Genomic DNA, 15,413 nt, shown 5'->3' with positions numbered 1-15,413 from the left:
GATCTGCGGAGTATGTATTAATTACACTGAATCCCCCATTATCCTTTGGAGGGTGGCAGGTTCTTGTCCCAGATCAGGCCTAGTATATTTAACTACAGGTTGAACCTCTCTAATCCGGAACTCTCTTATCTGGCGACACCTGTAATCTGGCATGATTTTAGTTACCCGGATGACCATTTATCATGGGTGGTGGCCAAGTTTTCCAGGGTCCCAATAAAGTTTTTGTTTCCAGCCATCAGTGTGCTGTGCTGTTATTTAGCTGTAATTTACCCCTAAATGTCTTCTAAGAGCCCAGTCAGCAGTGGAAATGTTGGTAATGTGCTAGAAAACATTGACCTCCCATTGTTCAGCAAATTGGACCAGCACCAGTCAGGTCCTGAGGGTGCCAGACGAGAGAGGTTCAACCTGTATTACATAGTTGGGAACCCTGATGTGCAGAGTTGCAACACTCAAACAATAGAAATGTCTCTGTGTTTATAAATAGTTTAATATATTTATCACAAGAACCACTGCCCCAGAAGGTAAAGCGGGGCACCGTCCCTTGCAGAGTAACCTGAAACGTTAGTCATCGTCTTTCTCATCACCATCACCTTCTCCCTCTTCGCCAGTGGCCATCATTCAGGAACTTCCCAAGGACATCTCCTTCTCGTACCACCACTCGGACGGGATGCAACGTTTATGGATATTATGCTGGTGCGGCTCTGTTTCAGGTGTATTCACTAGGGGATTTCCCCCTTCTTCTAGAGCGACATGAAGATTTCCTACCTGTCATCGAGTGACTGCCAAGAGAATGTTGGAGCGTCTTCCTTCTTCAGATGCATCTATTCACGGTCTCCACTTATCATGTCCGTTTGTTACCATGGTTCTCTTGTGGTTAGCTTAGCCACTTGTTTATACACCTCAATGTGGTGCCGTGACACTCCTGTGGTTGCTCGTCTCTGTGGCCAGAAATTCTGCTTAAACATTCTAGTTTCAGCTCCCCAGTGCTGGGGATTTCAGCTCGGCTGTTTCTCTGTCCAGAGTTTGTAGGGCTCATGCCTTATGGTAACGGCTGAAGACAATGCCTTACGGGATACCGGCCTGCAGGTTGCTGTTAAAAGTGGAATATGATGCAAAGCAGTGGATATAATGAAGGGAAATTAACCCACCGAGCTACAATGCCAAGGGCCAACTGCCCCCGGGGCAATATTAGGGGGAGGGGCCCAGCTCTGTGCCACAGGAAGGGGCAGAGCATGGTGCAACAGCAGCTCCCCTCCCCCTTCGGTAGGCCTGGCTGTGTGCTTGTGTAATGCGTTGCAGAATGGAACCTTCCCCGAGCTGCGTCTCCACTGCCCTGGGAGGATGCAGCGGTGCAGGTGTTTTGTCTTGGGCTGGAGTTTGGCCGCTCCGTCCTGGCGGGGGCGGGAGGAGGATCTGGCTTGTGAATGATCTTCTCAGCCTCGCTCTAGCCACATCACTAAGAAAGGCAGGGGAGGGAAGCCACTCGGGAGGCCTTTGGACCCCATAAATCACCATCAAACAGAATTTAGGATGTCAAACTTCTGGAAGCAGTACAGGAGGCCCAGCTAATTCCTGTCTCAGGCTGGGTCATGGACAAGACTGCTGCCAGTTTTGCTGGGTCACTGTGTTACACCCTTTTCCACATGCCGTGCTAACAGGCAGACCCAGCCAAACCCCCGATGCTACGATTTTGATGTGGCTTTTAAGCCTCTTGCTAGCCAAACAGCTCAGAAAGGCACCCTGTGTCTCTGTGTTTGTAGGTGTGTGTGTGTCTCCTTGCCCGCAAGCCTCTCTCTGATAAAGAATTTGTTTCCCTCTGGAGAAATTTAACCAGCTCTTTGCATGGTGCTGAATGGGTCTCTCTCCTTTGGCAGGCCATATCCAGCCAGAGCTCTGCTGCAGCCCATGAAGAGCACTGAATTCAGGTAGCAGCAACTTATGGTTGCAGACGGTGAACTGTGCACAGCTTCATCCTGTCTTTAATATCGCCCCAGGCAGACTGAGGAGAGGGGAGCAGCCCTGAGGAGGACGACGCACTCAGAAGGTACTGGTCCCCAGGGAAAGGTTTTGATGGTGGACCAAAGGGTCCAGGATGGGCTGCACTGGGATGAGCTGTCCTTCCCACTTCCCTGAATGTCTCTGCAACCCCCAAGTCCTCCTTTAGCTCTGCAAGGGTATTTTTCAGGTGAGAAATCCTTGAAGAGCTTTTTCTGTCCCCCTTAAACCATTTCAGAACTAATCAGGGCCGGCAACCCAGAGCTCATGCCGCCTAACCCTGCAATCAGCACCGAGACCTGCTGACGGGGACGCAGCTCTTTAGGTTGGAAGCTCCACAGGGACCTAATCCAACTGTGGGATTGGGCAGCTGCAATTTAACTGAGAGCGCTGCATAATGAGGAGTGAATGATCTAAACTCCCTCCCTCCCTCCCCGCACACTGGAAAGGTCGGAATGAGCCGGTGCCACCCTGGGGGAAGGAGCAAACAGCCCCTTCTGAGAGCCTGTTGCAGCGGCCTGGCCAGCGTGCGGAAGGCAGAGGAGGAAATAGGATGCTTGGCTGCAGGGTATTTTACAGGCATTTTTGATGTAATGGCGAGTCAGCTGGGGGAATTTTGGGCTCACATTCCAGAGCAATAAAGGAGATAGGGAAAATCACTTGAGAGAGGTTTAGCGGGGGTCTTGTGAAAGGCACATGGTTCCATAGGTTGCAAAGATGCGCCCTAAAGAGACTCAGGCAAAAGTAACAGAGAGGTGGCCGTGTTAGTCTGTACTCCAACAAAACAAAGACACAGAAATGTAGCACTTTAAAGACTACCAAAATGATGCATTTGGTGATGAGCTTTCGTGGGACAGACCCACTTGTTTAGATCTGAAGAAGTGGGTCTGTCCCACGAAAGCTCATCACCGAATAAATCGTTGTGTCAGACAGTAAGAAAAACCCAGTCGTGGGCTTGGTCGTAGTCCCCCCCACCCCCGTACAGTGTGAGCAAGAAGCAACAGAGTGGCAACGGAAAGCGCTAATTCGGTTTGTGTGCTAATTCTGTGTCTAGCCCACCTGTGGAACTCACCGCTGCAGCAGGCCGCGGACACCCCGGGCGTCAGTACCCTTTTTGAAAGGAGGGAATAGGGCTGTGGCTGTTAATGGGATTTGCTGCTGCTTGAATATGAGCTGTGGGGGAAACGCAGGGGTAGCTAACGTGTCTGGCACCTAACTGTGGAGCACCTTAGGAGACAGTGGGACTTGAGCAGAGGATATATTAGCTGATATATCAGCTTCCCCGCAAGCCTTAGGGACCCCCAGGAATTAGCAGAGCAACACGCAGAGTAGCAAGTCACTTGCTCCATCAGCTAATGTCAGGGACTCCACAGACGGCCACTTCCTCTTTTCTGACACACGCTTCCTCCAAGAAGACGGACTCTTGTCTTCTTTAGGGCTTTGCATCCTTAGTCCGTGAGTCATCCCAGACCCAGCCGGCAGCTCTGGGCTGCATCTCCATCTGCTCTTCTCTCTCTAACTTGCTGCTGCTGAGTTCAGGGCACTGGGAAGTCTGGACCCCAACAAACCTGTTTCCATGCACTGTGATCTAGCACAGCACACTACCTGCCTGGTGTCTCAGAGGATGACAGTTTCCTCATGGGAATGGGAGTGGCTGGGTGAGGAAAGGGGGCAACCTTCTAACTGAGAAGCAGGTCAGCTTTCAGTGCCAGTGGGGGCCGCAAGTGAAAAGCAGGAATATGTATCTCTGCAAAAGTCTTGAGCACAACGGTAGTGGGAGGCAACCACCCGAAGCCAGTGTAGGTGTGTACCCTCCAGAAGCGGGCGAAGTAGATATTAGGAAAAACTACTTCACCAGCAGGGTGGTGAAGCACTGAAATGCGTTGCCTAGAGAGGTGGTGGATTCTCCACCCTTAGAGGTTTTTAAGTCCCGGCTGGACAAGGTCCTGGCTGGGGTGACTTAGTGGGGGTTGATCCTGCTTGAAGCAGGGGGCCTGGACTTAGATGACCTCCTGAGGTCCCTTCCAGACTGAGGATTCTATGATTCTAAGGTCACATCACACCTGTTGGTGCCCATTGACCGGGGCATGGGCGTGTCTCTGCTGCGTTCCTGTGTGCCCCACCTCTGATCCTAGAGATGGAAAAGTCCAAAGGGATCCACTTCTCTGCCCCCGGCCTCTTCAGGACTCATTCTCTCCTCACCAGCCTGGTGTCCCATGTCATTTGAAAGGCCCCCAGGGGTTCATTGGATTGGCTCTTATGGCCAAGCTATTCCCCCGACACTGAAAATTTAAAGGTCACAAGACAACTATGCAAGTAAATGCTGCGCATGCATTTCGGCTGCCTCTGAGCGCAATCGTGCCGTAATTCTGTTTTCCTTTCTCCAGAACAAACTCCAGCCTTGTCAGCCAGGTCAGCAGCTCCTTCCAGGGTCAGCTTGGGCTGGTGTTGAAAGAGGCTATTGTGCAACAATAAAGAGGACAGATGCTTGTAAATCGTATTCCTCTTTTCAAGCACCCTCTCGCTGTGGTTATTGAGGGTCCAGCTACAATACAGGAAGTCCAGCCTTGCTGTCTTCAGCAAGTGCGGATGCCAGATCAGCAGGAAACTCCCCACCCTGGCTAATTGCTGCTTAACCAGTGTCTCGTGCCAGGGGAGATTCACATTTTGCAGAAGGGGAACAGAAAGCCCTGGGCAGTACTCAGGTGGGACTCAGGTAATGAGGCCCTCTGAACAGGAGAGGAGTTCATGGACAGTTCTTAAAAAATTAGTGCTTTGCCGTGTGAAGCCACTTCCTCCCTCTGGCCGTTTTCCAGTGTCTCTGAGCCTCATCGTGCGGTGGCAGGAGAATTGGTGTCTGTTTTTCCCTCTTGGTTTGTGTTCAGAATTCTCCGCTCCGGCAAGTCCTGCCTGTCCCTCTCCACGCCACGCTCCCCTCCGTGCCCACTGCAGCAGCTCTGAGCACAGTGCAATTTCCTTTGCAAGGTGTAACCCAAAGCAACGCTGGGCGGGGTCTATTGCCACTTCCTGGGGCTTCTCGGAGGCCTTCACCCTGAGTAGCTGGGGAGGCCCCACGTGTTCCCAAGCTGAGAAGTCACAGCTGTGGATCTCCAGCGTAAACCGACCGCGCACAAATGCACTGACCCCAGACTAGGGCAACCGTATCTCCCTGCCCCAAAAACAGGACAGGGAGATGTGGAGGGGAGGGGTGGCTCCTCCAAGCCCCGGAGCCCTGGGGAAGCCGCAGCTGCTCACGCTCCTTTTGCTTCCCTGAGGCTGGGTAGGGGCAGGGCAAATACGGGACAATCGGTCCCTTTTAAAAAAAAAAAGTTGGGACGTCTTTTTGGCATCCCAAATATGGGACCGTCCTGCCCGATCTGGGGCAGATGGTCACCTTACCCCAGCCATCTGAGCCTGTCATGCCCTCTCGCTGCTGTGCCTCCAAACAGTGCTGCATGGACTGGGGTGATGCCCATGTAAGTGCTGCAGCTCCAGAAATGGAAAGTGTCCCTGAACGGAGTACATGTAACTCCCCTCCACTGCATTCCCTTTCCCCCTTCCTCCCCCCATGAGCCACTGAGGCTACGTCTACACGTGCACCCAACTTCGAAATAGCTTATTTCGATGTTGCGACATCGAAATAGGCTATTTCGATGAATAACGTCTACACGTCCTCCAGGGCTGGCAACGTCGATGTTCAACTTCGACGTTGCTCAGCCCAACATCGAAATAGGCACAGCGAGGGAACGTCTACACGCCAAAGTAGCACACATCGAAATAAGGGAGCCAGGCACAGCTGCAGACAGGGTCACGGGGCGGACTCAACAGCAAGCCGCTCCCTTAAAGGGCCCCTCCCAGACACACTTTCATTAAACAGTGCAAGATACACAGAGCCAACAACTAGTTGCAGACCCTGTATATGCAGCACGGACCCCCAGCTGCAGCAGCAGCAGCCAGAAGCCCTGGGCTAAGGGCTGCTGCCCACGGTGACCACAGAGCCCCGCAAGGGCTGGAGAGAGAGTATCTCTCAACCCCCCAGCTGATGGCCGCCATGGAGGACCCCGCTATTTCGATGTTGCGGGACGCGGATCGTCTACACGTCCCTACTTCGATGTTGAACGTCGAAGTAGGGCGCTATTCCCATCCGCTCATGGGGTTAGCGACTTCGACGTCTCGCCGCCTAACGTCGATTTCAACTTCGAAATAGCGCCCAACACGTGTAGACGTGACGGGCGCTATTTCGAAGTTACTGCCGCTACTTCGAAGTAGCGTGCACGTGTAGACGCAGCCTGAGTGTGAGATCATCCAAACAGACACATTAGGTCAGACCAAAGGTCCATCCAGCCCAGTTTCCTGTCTTCCAACGGTGGCCAAGGCCAGGTGCCCCAGAGGGAGTGAACCAAACAGGGAATCATCATGTGATCTCTCCCCCGTCTCCCATTCCCAGCAAACGGAGGCGTGGGACACCATCCTGGCCCGGCCTGGCGAACAGCCATCTTTGGACCTAACCTCCATGGATTTATCTAGCTCTGTTTTGAACCCTCTTTTCGTCTTGGCCTCCACAACATCCTCTGTCAAGGAGTTCCACAGGTTAACAGTGCGCTGTGGGAAGAAAAAACTTCTTTTTAAGCCTTCCAAACAGAGGAATGACATCACACCCACTGCTCTGTAGGGCATCTTTTACCTTCCTAGGGGAACTATTCTTTCCACCTATATGCGCTAAGCCCCTAGACAGATGGCTCTGGGGCACAAACTGTACTATGGAAAGGGAGAGTGGTATCAAGGTTCTGATGCGTGATGGTTGAGGTGTGTTTCTGTTGCCTGCTGGAGCAGTGCTGAGGTTGCATGTGGTTGAGCGCACTCGCTCTTGGTTACTTGCTTCTTACCATGGAATTTACCTCACCCTAGTTCTGTGTTGCATTACACTGCCTGTTTGGAAGAGGGAAAGTTCTCCAGACTCGGATCAGTGGCCAGAAGGAGGCCCAGGCTGCCCGAGGAGTTTCTTTCCTCACTGCTGGGAAATTTCAAATGTCCCAGAGCTGCTGGCAAAACTTCTGTCAGATCTCACCACCGGCTGCTGTCGGAGAACTTTCCGCGCGTGTGATTCCCTTCCAGGGCCGTAGTTTGCTCTGTTTCTCTCAGAAGCAGAGACGTGTCCTGGCACATTTGCCTGGAGAGACACCCCCGCCCCCTGTTCCAAAAGGCCCGAGGGAGGAAAGAGGGGTTTTGTCAGCCAGCAGCCTTCTGAGCCGCTGTACCCCACTCTGTCAATCCGCCGTCTTGGAATGCTTCCCTGAGAACGGCACCTCAAGGAGCTGCTCTGTCGTGCTCGGTGCTGTAGTGTGAAGCCCGTGTAACGTCCAGGAGCTGTTCCATAGCCAGATCCTTGAAATGATTAGAGAACCCCTCACACAGACACGCCCCAAGAACCCTCTGCAGGTATTCCTGGAGCCCTATGGAGCAGGCACAGGACGTTTGGCGGTTTGGGAGGATAACCAAGCAGTGCCGACCGATCTATAACATGTATAGTCTCAGCAGCTAATTACCAGCCCATCTCAATCCCTTAAGGGGCATACAAGAGGGTGCAACTAATGAAAGTAAAGTGGATAAATGCTCAGTCTAGCAGCATATTGACCTGGACTCGGAGAATTATCTTCCTCTCGATAGGACTCTGACCAATATCTTAGTGAAAAATAATGCAAAGAATTGAGCTTTTAGGAATAAATACTGTCCGCTCCCAGGCGCTATGGGGATGAAGGCTGCACAATAACGTGGTTTAGCTGTGTAGTTTTTTCAGGTAACAAATCCAAGAGCTATTAACCCTCAGCCTTCAGGGCAGAAGCTGTTCAACCCCTGGGTCAGGAAGTAAATCACGCATCGGGGAGACGAGTTCAGAAGTTGCTAAGGAGGTGCAGTTGTGGACTAGGAAAAATGGACCCGGACAACCTGAGCTGGGGATGTTTTTATCAACCTCATTTAGAGGAGGTGCAGGTCATGAGAGCTGCCAAGAAAGTAATTATCTTTTCCATTTTCAGCAGGGCTTTGCTTTGCAATCGCAGCCCTCACCTGTGCATTGTGCCAAGGCACCATTAGTCCTGCGGTTGTTTTAATCGTGCTTTAATACTTTCCCCTGGGTCTGCCGGCCCAGTCCGGCGCTGCGACAGAATGAGGGCTGGGTGATTGAAGGGGAACCCTAATGGCCTTTGAGGATGTCACAATGTGTGGCCTACAGCAGAATGTCCGGAGGAAGAGCTGTGTACTGAATGCTATCTTAAATGGACACCACTGTTACTGGAGGGGTGAAGGAGGAGCTCTATATTCTCTGCATTGTCTGAGAGAGGACGAATTCGCTTGGAAAGGGTCAGATGTGTTCTCCCTGATTTGCCCGGGAAGGAGGAAGGACTGGGGAGCATCTCAGCAAATAACTATGCTTGTGAGACATTACTGAATAGCTCTGCGATATGTTTCTCATGCTCCCTTCCGTACAAAACAGCCTTTAAAAACTGGGGAGTCACATTCAAATATCCCAATTCAATTATGGCATTTAAAATGTTGAGCTTCTTTTCCGACCCTAATGATCCAATATCAGAGCAGGGGACTCCTGGGGTGTCTCATGACGCTGCCACTGATTCACTGTGTGGCCTTGGGCAAATCACTTAATTACCCCGTGCCTCAGTTTGCCTGGCCTTAAGAGTTCTAATAATACCGACATGCCATCCTTTTGGTTTAATGCTCGGCAGCACTGCAAGTTCTCCTTCACCTCTTTGCTCCTTTCCACTCTTTCTTTCCTTCTCTGTTTGTCTTTGTTCCTTTCTATCTTTTTACAAAGCCCAGATAGGAGTGGGGGCTGGGGGGCGGCAGTTTCTTGACACAGTGAAAGAAAACGCTCTCCTGTCTGATTTTTATGCATTCCAACTCGTCCTTAGCTTTGTGTCAGGCTGACGGACCCAGGTCATCGGCAGGAAGGAATGAACCTGTCACCTGAGGAGCTAAAGCCATGTGCCTCTACTGCTTCAGCTAAAAGCCCCACTGTCTCTCAGCTAAGGCTCTAGGGCAGAGACTTCCCTGTCCCTTGTCAGCGGTCTCAGTGCCTCTGGGTTACCTTTGTCTGTGCATTTGACCTTGCCTTCCCTGGTGCCAACAGCCTTCCTCTTCCAGACTCCACCACAGTGCTGGCCCGCTGAAGACAATGGCAGTTTCGTCACTGACTTCAATGGGGCATGTCTCCTTGTGGCTTTATGGGAAATGTGTTGGATGTTGTCATTGACCGGACTAATGACCGATGCAGGGCGATTTGTTATAGTCTTCATGCCCATCGGCCACCATGTGCTTACAGAGATAGGACTGTTTGTTCCTCTTCTTCGCTGTCCTTTATTTCTAGTTATGAGAAATACAAGCGGGGGCTGCTGTGCCTGGGTCAGGCAGGCCCTCTAGAAAGTCACACTCATGCTAGTGAGCCCACTGTACAGACTTAAATGCAGCTTTTGCCACCAACCACTTCCTCATCCTGTTCAAAAAAATAAACAACTTCCCAGCATTGTGGACAAGGGGCTGCATTCCCTTATACGGCATAGATCTCATTAGCTGCTGTGTGCAGCTAACATTGCCTACAGATCAGATGAGTGGTTCTTAGAAGCTGAGACCGCAGAGTTTGCATGTATCCGGCATGGCGAAGAGATGGTGGGCAGATGTGCGACAGGCATGATCTCCATGCCCACCAAAGGCTCGGCACTGGTGAAAGGTACCTGGTAAAAGCTCTGGTCGGGCGTCTCTAGGGGAAGGGTGCTCAGATGTCCGATCTGCTCCCCTTGCTGTTAATCACTTGGGCTGTGTGCGTGGGCTCTCTTTGGACAGCAGTGCAGACCTCCGAGAGCCCCCACAAATCACAGATCAAGTGAGCTGCGCAGGCACTGGAGCCAGGTTTATTGTCGTTGACGTCTGGTCTCCAACACCCTCATGAGTCTCCAGTATGACTCAACAGTTTACATTGGTGCATGCACACACCGTGACAGTGGACGTGACTCAGTTGACGGCAAGGGGGCTCCGTCATCCCCTAGGTCGCTCGACACAGCCCCGGTACACACATTTTTATACACAGGTATAAACAAGTTACATATGCAGGTACAACCCCCTCATTGTAATACACTGACACCCCCTAATGTAACTAGATCTACCCATTAACTTGGGGGATAGTGGCGGTACCATCAAAACACTCTCCATCCTGCTGTCATTACGACCTGTTCCTGAACTTGGGTGGGAGTGTACCTGGTGCGAAGCAGTTAGCTATGGGGAGGGGATGGGGAGCATGTAGTACTGAGCAGGATGTGTTTATGTGTAAGTGCCCGGCTCTGGGTGCTTTTAGGCGCCTTTAGGCCCTGTGACTAATCAGCTCTGTCTCTTGCTGCATTCCTGTGGGCAGAATCTACCAAGCATAGTTTTTGCTTTAACCCACCATTGTTCAGGCTTAAGGCCTTTAGCTTTGCTGCATGTTAACAAAGCATTGACTGTTGTCAGCCATTAGCATCACACCAAGCCTCTCATTATTTCAAATGCTCCTGGTGTCTTGCTGGTGTATCTTGGGGTCTTTGTCCACTAGAGCAACCCCCTGCAGATCCCCTCAATGTTCAGAGGCTGGAGCTGATCCCCAGAGCCGAGCCCCCGCCACTGCGCTTTTGGGCTCAGCTGAGAGCAGGCAGGGTGATGCAGAGCTCCTGCGAGCCCACGATTGGACAGTGCCATGCGGGGACCTCATCCCCCTTTCAGGTGTTACCCGCAGAAGGCACCTGGAGGACAGCAAAGGAAAACAGAGTAAGCTCAGCCCAGCCACATACTCTCACTGCAGACTCCACCACCAGGCCAACGTCTCAAAGAGCACTTTGACGTAGTTTGCCGCCCTCCGGCCCAAACTTGGGACCGCCCCTTGGTTTGGATTGAAACCCCAAACTCTGAAGCCCAGGCTTAGCCCTAGGTGGCTCTGAGGCCCCCTTCCTCTTTGGCTCAGCCCCATTGTAACTGCAACATGCCCACGGTAACTGCTTGGTGCAGTGGGGTGCAAGAGCATGGTGGGTAATCAGATGCAAAAGAGCCCACCGCATGAAAACAGGTTGAACAGGCCACATCGGGTGCGCACGTGTAATCACAGGTTAGGGACTTGCAGAGGTGGGAAAAGTGCCCAAGAAGTTACTTGAGTAAAAGTACAGCTGCTGATGGGGGGAAGTAATTAAGTAAAAGTCAATATGTCCTCCTGGAAAAACTACTTGAGTAAAAGTACAAAGGTATCAAGCCTTAATTATGCTCAAGTATACAGAAGTATCTGTGGAGTTCCATGGGGTGTCCACGTTTTACTTCTGAATGCTGGAGCAAAATCAAGCTGTGATACTTCTGCACTTTTACTCAAGTCGTTTTCCAGAAGGACGTTCTTACTTTTACTTAATTATGCCCCCCCCCCAAAGTAGCAGTGATTGTAATCAAGTCACTTTTTGGGTGCTTTTTCCACCTCTGGTAACTTAACTAGTTCAAGAGGTTTATGAGCCTGCTGCTGCCTCTCAGCTCATGAACCTGGCCTTCACCCACTTTAATCCTCCTGCTCCTCCCCCTCATCATTGTAGTAATAATAATAATAATTCGAATCTAGCACTTGTCACCTGTAAGCCCGCAAAGCGCTTTACAAAAGAGGCCAGGGTCATTATCTCCTTTTTACAGATTGGTAAACTGAGGCACAAAAGGGCAGAATGACTTGCCCGTGCTTGACCAGGAGGCCAACAGCTAAGCCAAGAATAGAAGTCAGATCTCCTGAGTCCAAGGCCAGGGCTCTTGTCCCTACACTGTCTTTTACAGCTGGAGAGCCCAAGGGGGTGACTCAACCGGGAGTGTCAGTATGCTGGATGGAGAACAGCTGCATCTTTTGCTTTGGTGGGAGGTTTTTATTCCGTGCAGTCCTTCAGAGCTGCCACGCGGTGGGTGCAGCTGGGCAGGGCTCAATCCGAGTTCCTTTTTTTTTTTGGCCCTAAAATACACTTTGTAGGTCACATCAGAAGGGAGGGGGGATTATTCCCTCATCAATAACCCTCTCCCTGTCCTACCCTCCTGCAACAAAAGCAGTGAAATAAAAAGGAGCTGGAGATAGAAGGCTGAACAGCTGGGGTGGTGAGGTCACCAGACACAGCCAGACAGCAGATGGAGTCACCCACCATGGCTTGTGACGCCTTCTGCATTCCTTGCATCCGAACCCTCTGCTCTGCTTGGGAGGAGTAATTCCCAGCCGATAACCAGCGGTGGGGACCTGACACTGCAGAACACGCCCTCATTTTGCAGGGGCAGCTCAGCTTGCCCCATTTGGAAACTTCAGACCTTGCTCGCAAAGGGATTCTTTGCCTTCACGTTCAAGCCAGGTGTTCGGTTTGGATACACCTCCCCGTATTCCAAGCCCGTGTGCGGGGGCTGGGGGGGGCGCAAAAGGTGCGAACACCCCTCACCTACTTCCAGTTTCTCTCCCTTCCTCCCTGCCGCACTGTGCAAGGTGGCCTGCAGGACATGACGGGGGAACCCAAGCCACCCTGGGAGCTGTAGTTCCTTGACCAGCTCCCTGCCTAGAGAACTGGCCCTGGAGCAGGGAAGGGACTACATTTCCCAGCATGTTCTTAGCTGCTAGCAATGAGAAGGGGAGGGGGGCAAGGGAATATTGTTTTTCACTTATAATACTACAGCGAGATCCCAAACAACTGATATACAGTGAAATATTTATTACTGTATGATTTTGTAGTATATTATAGCAGAATCATTTCCACTGCTTCCACTCAAATTTTTCACAAACTCTCTTTATGCACACTCATTGCACGACTATTTTGAACTCCTTTGTATTTAAGAAAAATTGTGGTCTGCACATACAGCAAAAGCCCCCACCCTCCAACACACTGAAATTCCTGCGGACGGGCCTGTATTTTTCATACTGGGGCTCACAGCTGTATGTCTCCCAGACCCTGGCTGATGCCCTGGCTGCTGCCTGGAGGAACACCAGCACTAGGCAGGCTCTTGCCCAGCCTCTGCAGTTGTACGGAGGATGCAGTTTTCTCCCTGGAAGAAGGAAGTAACCCATTTCTCTCAGCTGCGGTTGGAAGTGGCAGACAGAGAGAGCTCTTGGTCATTCTGGAAGCATGAGTGCATGGGAGGTGAACTTTCCATGCTTGTGTAACGTGCTGCTGGGGAGTCCCAGAGGTGTATGTCACTGCGCTAACCTTCTGCCTCAGCAAGAATGAGCTCCCTGCCCACCCGGCTCTTGTCCCCACCAGCAAACTCCACGAGTCGGCCTCAGCCCTTGCCTTGCCTAGAAGGTCACGATTAGTGACCTCCAGCTCCTGTGCGCCTCAGAGATTATGCCCTGCATGGCAAACCCCAGCTCCTGTGTGTTCCCAGCAGTGGAAGCACTGGCAATGATGCTAGACAATATAGACCTCCCGACAAATTCTCTCCTTCAGCAGCAGGCAGGTCCCCAGGGTGCCCGACTAGAGAGGTTCAACCTGTGTGACAAAAGAGACAGAAAACATTATTTTGCCACTGTATAAAGTCAGGGGGCCCCCAATTCTTGAAGATTGTGTCCAGTTCTGCTGACTGCAGAAAGATTAGCATGGAACTGAAAAAGGAGGTTCAGAGAAAGGCAGCAAAGGTCGAGGGTACGAAATACTTTCCATAAGAGGCGAAACAAAAAAAGATGAGGGTTGTTTGGCTCAGAAACATTGACAAAGGGGCGATATGATCATGGTCTATAAAATCAGGAAGAGGGTGGAGAGCGTGACCAGAGAATGATTATTTACCCTGTCCCAACACAAGACCCCATGGTCACCCAATGAAATTAATAGGCAGCAGGTTTAAAACGAACAAGAGCACAACTGATCTGTGGAACTCACTGCTGCGAGATGTCGCGATGGCCAAAAATACAACTGGGTTGAAAAAAGAACGGGATACGTTCATGGCGGACAGGTCCATCAGTGGCTGTTAGCTATGACGGGTAGGGACACAACCCCACCCGAAGGGCAAGCCTGAGTGTCTGACCAACAGAAGCCAGGATTGGAAGACAGGCAGTTCATTCCATAAGTGCTGGGTACTGGGTGTTCCTCTCACCATTCTGGAACCGGATGCTGTCCGAATCCAGATTCCAGACAAGGTGGACTCTAATCTGACCCAGAAGGGCAGCTGTTATGGGATGTTCCCCTCCAGTCCAGTGCAGACGAGCATCAGAGTCTCACCATGGTGTCTAGGCTAAACCTTGAGTGGCAGTATTTTAAAAACAGAGGGAGAGCTACCACATCCTATTGCTAAACATCACTTCCCTCTGCATAGAGGCGAGTGGTTATCTAGGAGGGACATTGGTACACATCACACTTTTTGTTCTTCATATTGTTTTTCTGAAAGGAGGAGCATTAGCTTAGCTAAAACTCAATCAGCTGCGTGTGCAGAAATTTGCAGAACCACTGGCAATCTCTGCTGCAACCCTTCTTGGTCAGAAGTGCCAGGGGGATGTACGCCTGACTCAATTTGTATGTGGATTTAGAACTTGGAGGCTACTCCACTGACCACACTCCAACCAGGTAAATGTCTCCCCGTTTCTAATCTAGACTCCTTGTGGATTATCCACAGGATTCCTTCTATCAGCAGCACACTTGGCTAGCAGAAGGGACCTGAGCAGGTCCAAAGAACAATGGTTAAACCCTGGGGAAATGCTTCCTTTGCAGAGACTGGGAAGGAGCAGTTTTGTTGCACTGGCTGTAAAATCTGTGAATGTGAATGGCTTGAGGGCATCAAATGTTTTGGAAGGCTACTGTTAAGAGAGCAGAAGGAGAAAAGGCCAGCAGGGTGCACTGGGGTTTGCCCTGCAGAAAGGGAATGTGTTCGGAATAGCATTGCAGTTACAAAGGAGGGGCTGAGAAATTGTCCTTGCTGGGCAAGAGCTGGGAATGAGGCCATTGGTTTGGACGTGGGAGGAAAGCAGAGGAAGGGTGGTTTCCTGTGGTGGTTGTGAGAATGACAGTAGCTTTCCTCCTGAGCAGGAGAAAACTAGTTTGCTCACTCTGAAACTTTCTGTGAACTTTCTAAAGTAGAGCAGAGCAGAGTCATTCTTTAGAAGGAGCCCTTGCCTGAGAAGCTGGGTTGGAATAGTCCTTCTTTGATACCACTAGCACAGTGGTTCCCAAACTTTGCGGCATCACGCCCCCCCCACCTTGTGATTTTTGAGAAACCCTCACACCCCCTCACCTCTTCTTTTCCATCGTCCCGCCCCCCTTTTAACAAAAACTTCAATTCGTAATTTAAAATAAACACAAAACTTGATATAAAAATGTTACTTAAGAACAAAAATAAGCACAAATAGTTTTCCCTGGCCCTTTGCGGGTGCCTGGTGCAGCCCCAGCTGGCCAGCTGCCTGA

At 51.1% G+C, this 15,413-nt stretch overlaps 1 protein-coding gene across 1 annotated transcript in view; it reads left to right on the top strand.

Annotated features, from left to right (window-relative positions):
• The first annotated feature begins 1,931 nt into the window (after positions 1-1,931).
• Positions 1,932-15,413, top strand: part of CMKLR1 (chemerin chemokine-like receptor 1) — a 47,589-nt gene continuing 34,107 nt past the window's right edge. The window contains exon 1 of the mRNA XM_075012978.1: positions 1,932-2,044. The gene's annotated coding sequence lies outside the window, so the exon portion shown is untranslated. The remainder of the gene's footprint in view (positions 2,045-15,413) is intronic.

Source organism: Carettochelys insculpta, chromosome 18, assembly GCF_033958435.1.
Source record: "Carettochelys insculpta isolate YL-2023 chromosome 18, ASM3395843v1, whole genome shotgun sequence".
Taxonomy (NCBI): Eukaryota; Metazoa; Chordata; order Testudines; family Carettochelyidae; genus Carettochelys; species Carettochelys insculpta.
This window is presented reverse-complemented; position numbering and strand designations above follow the sequence as displayed.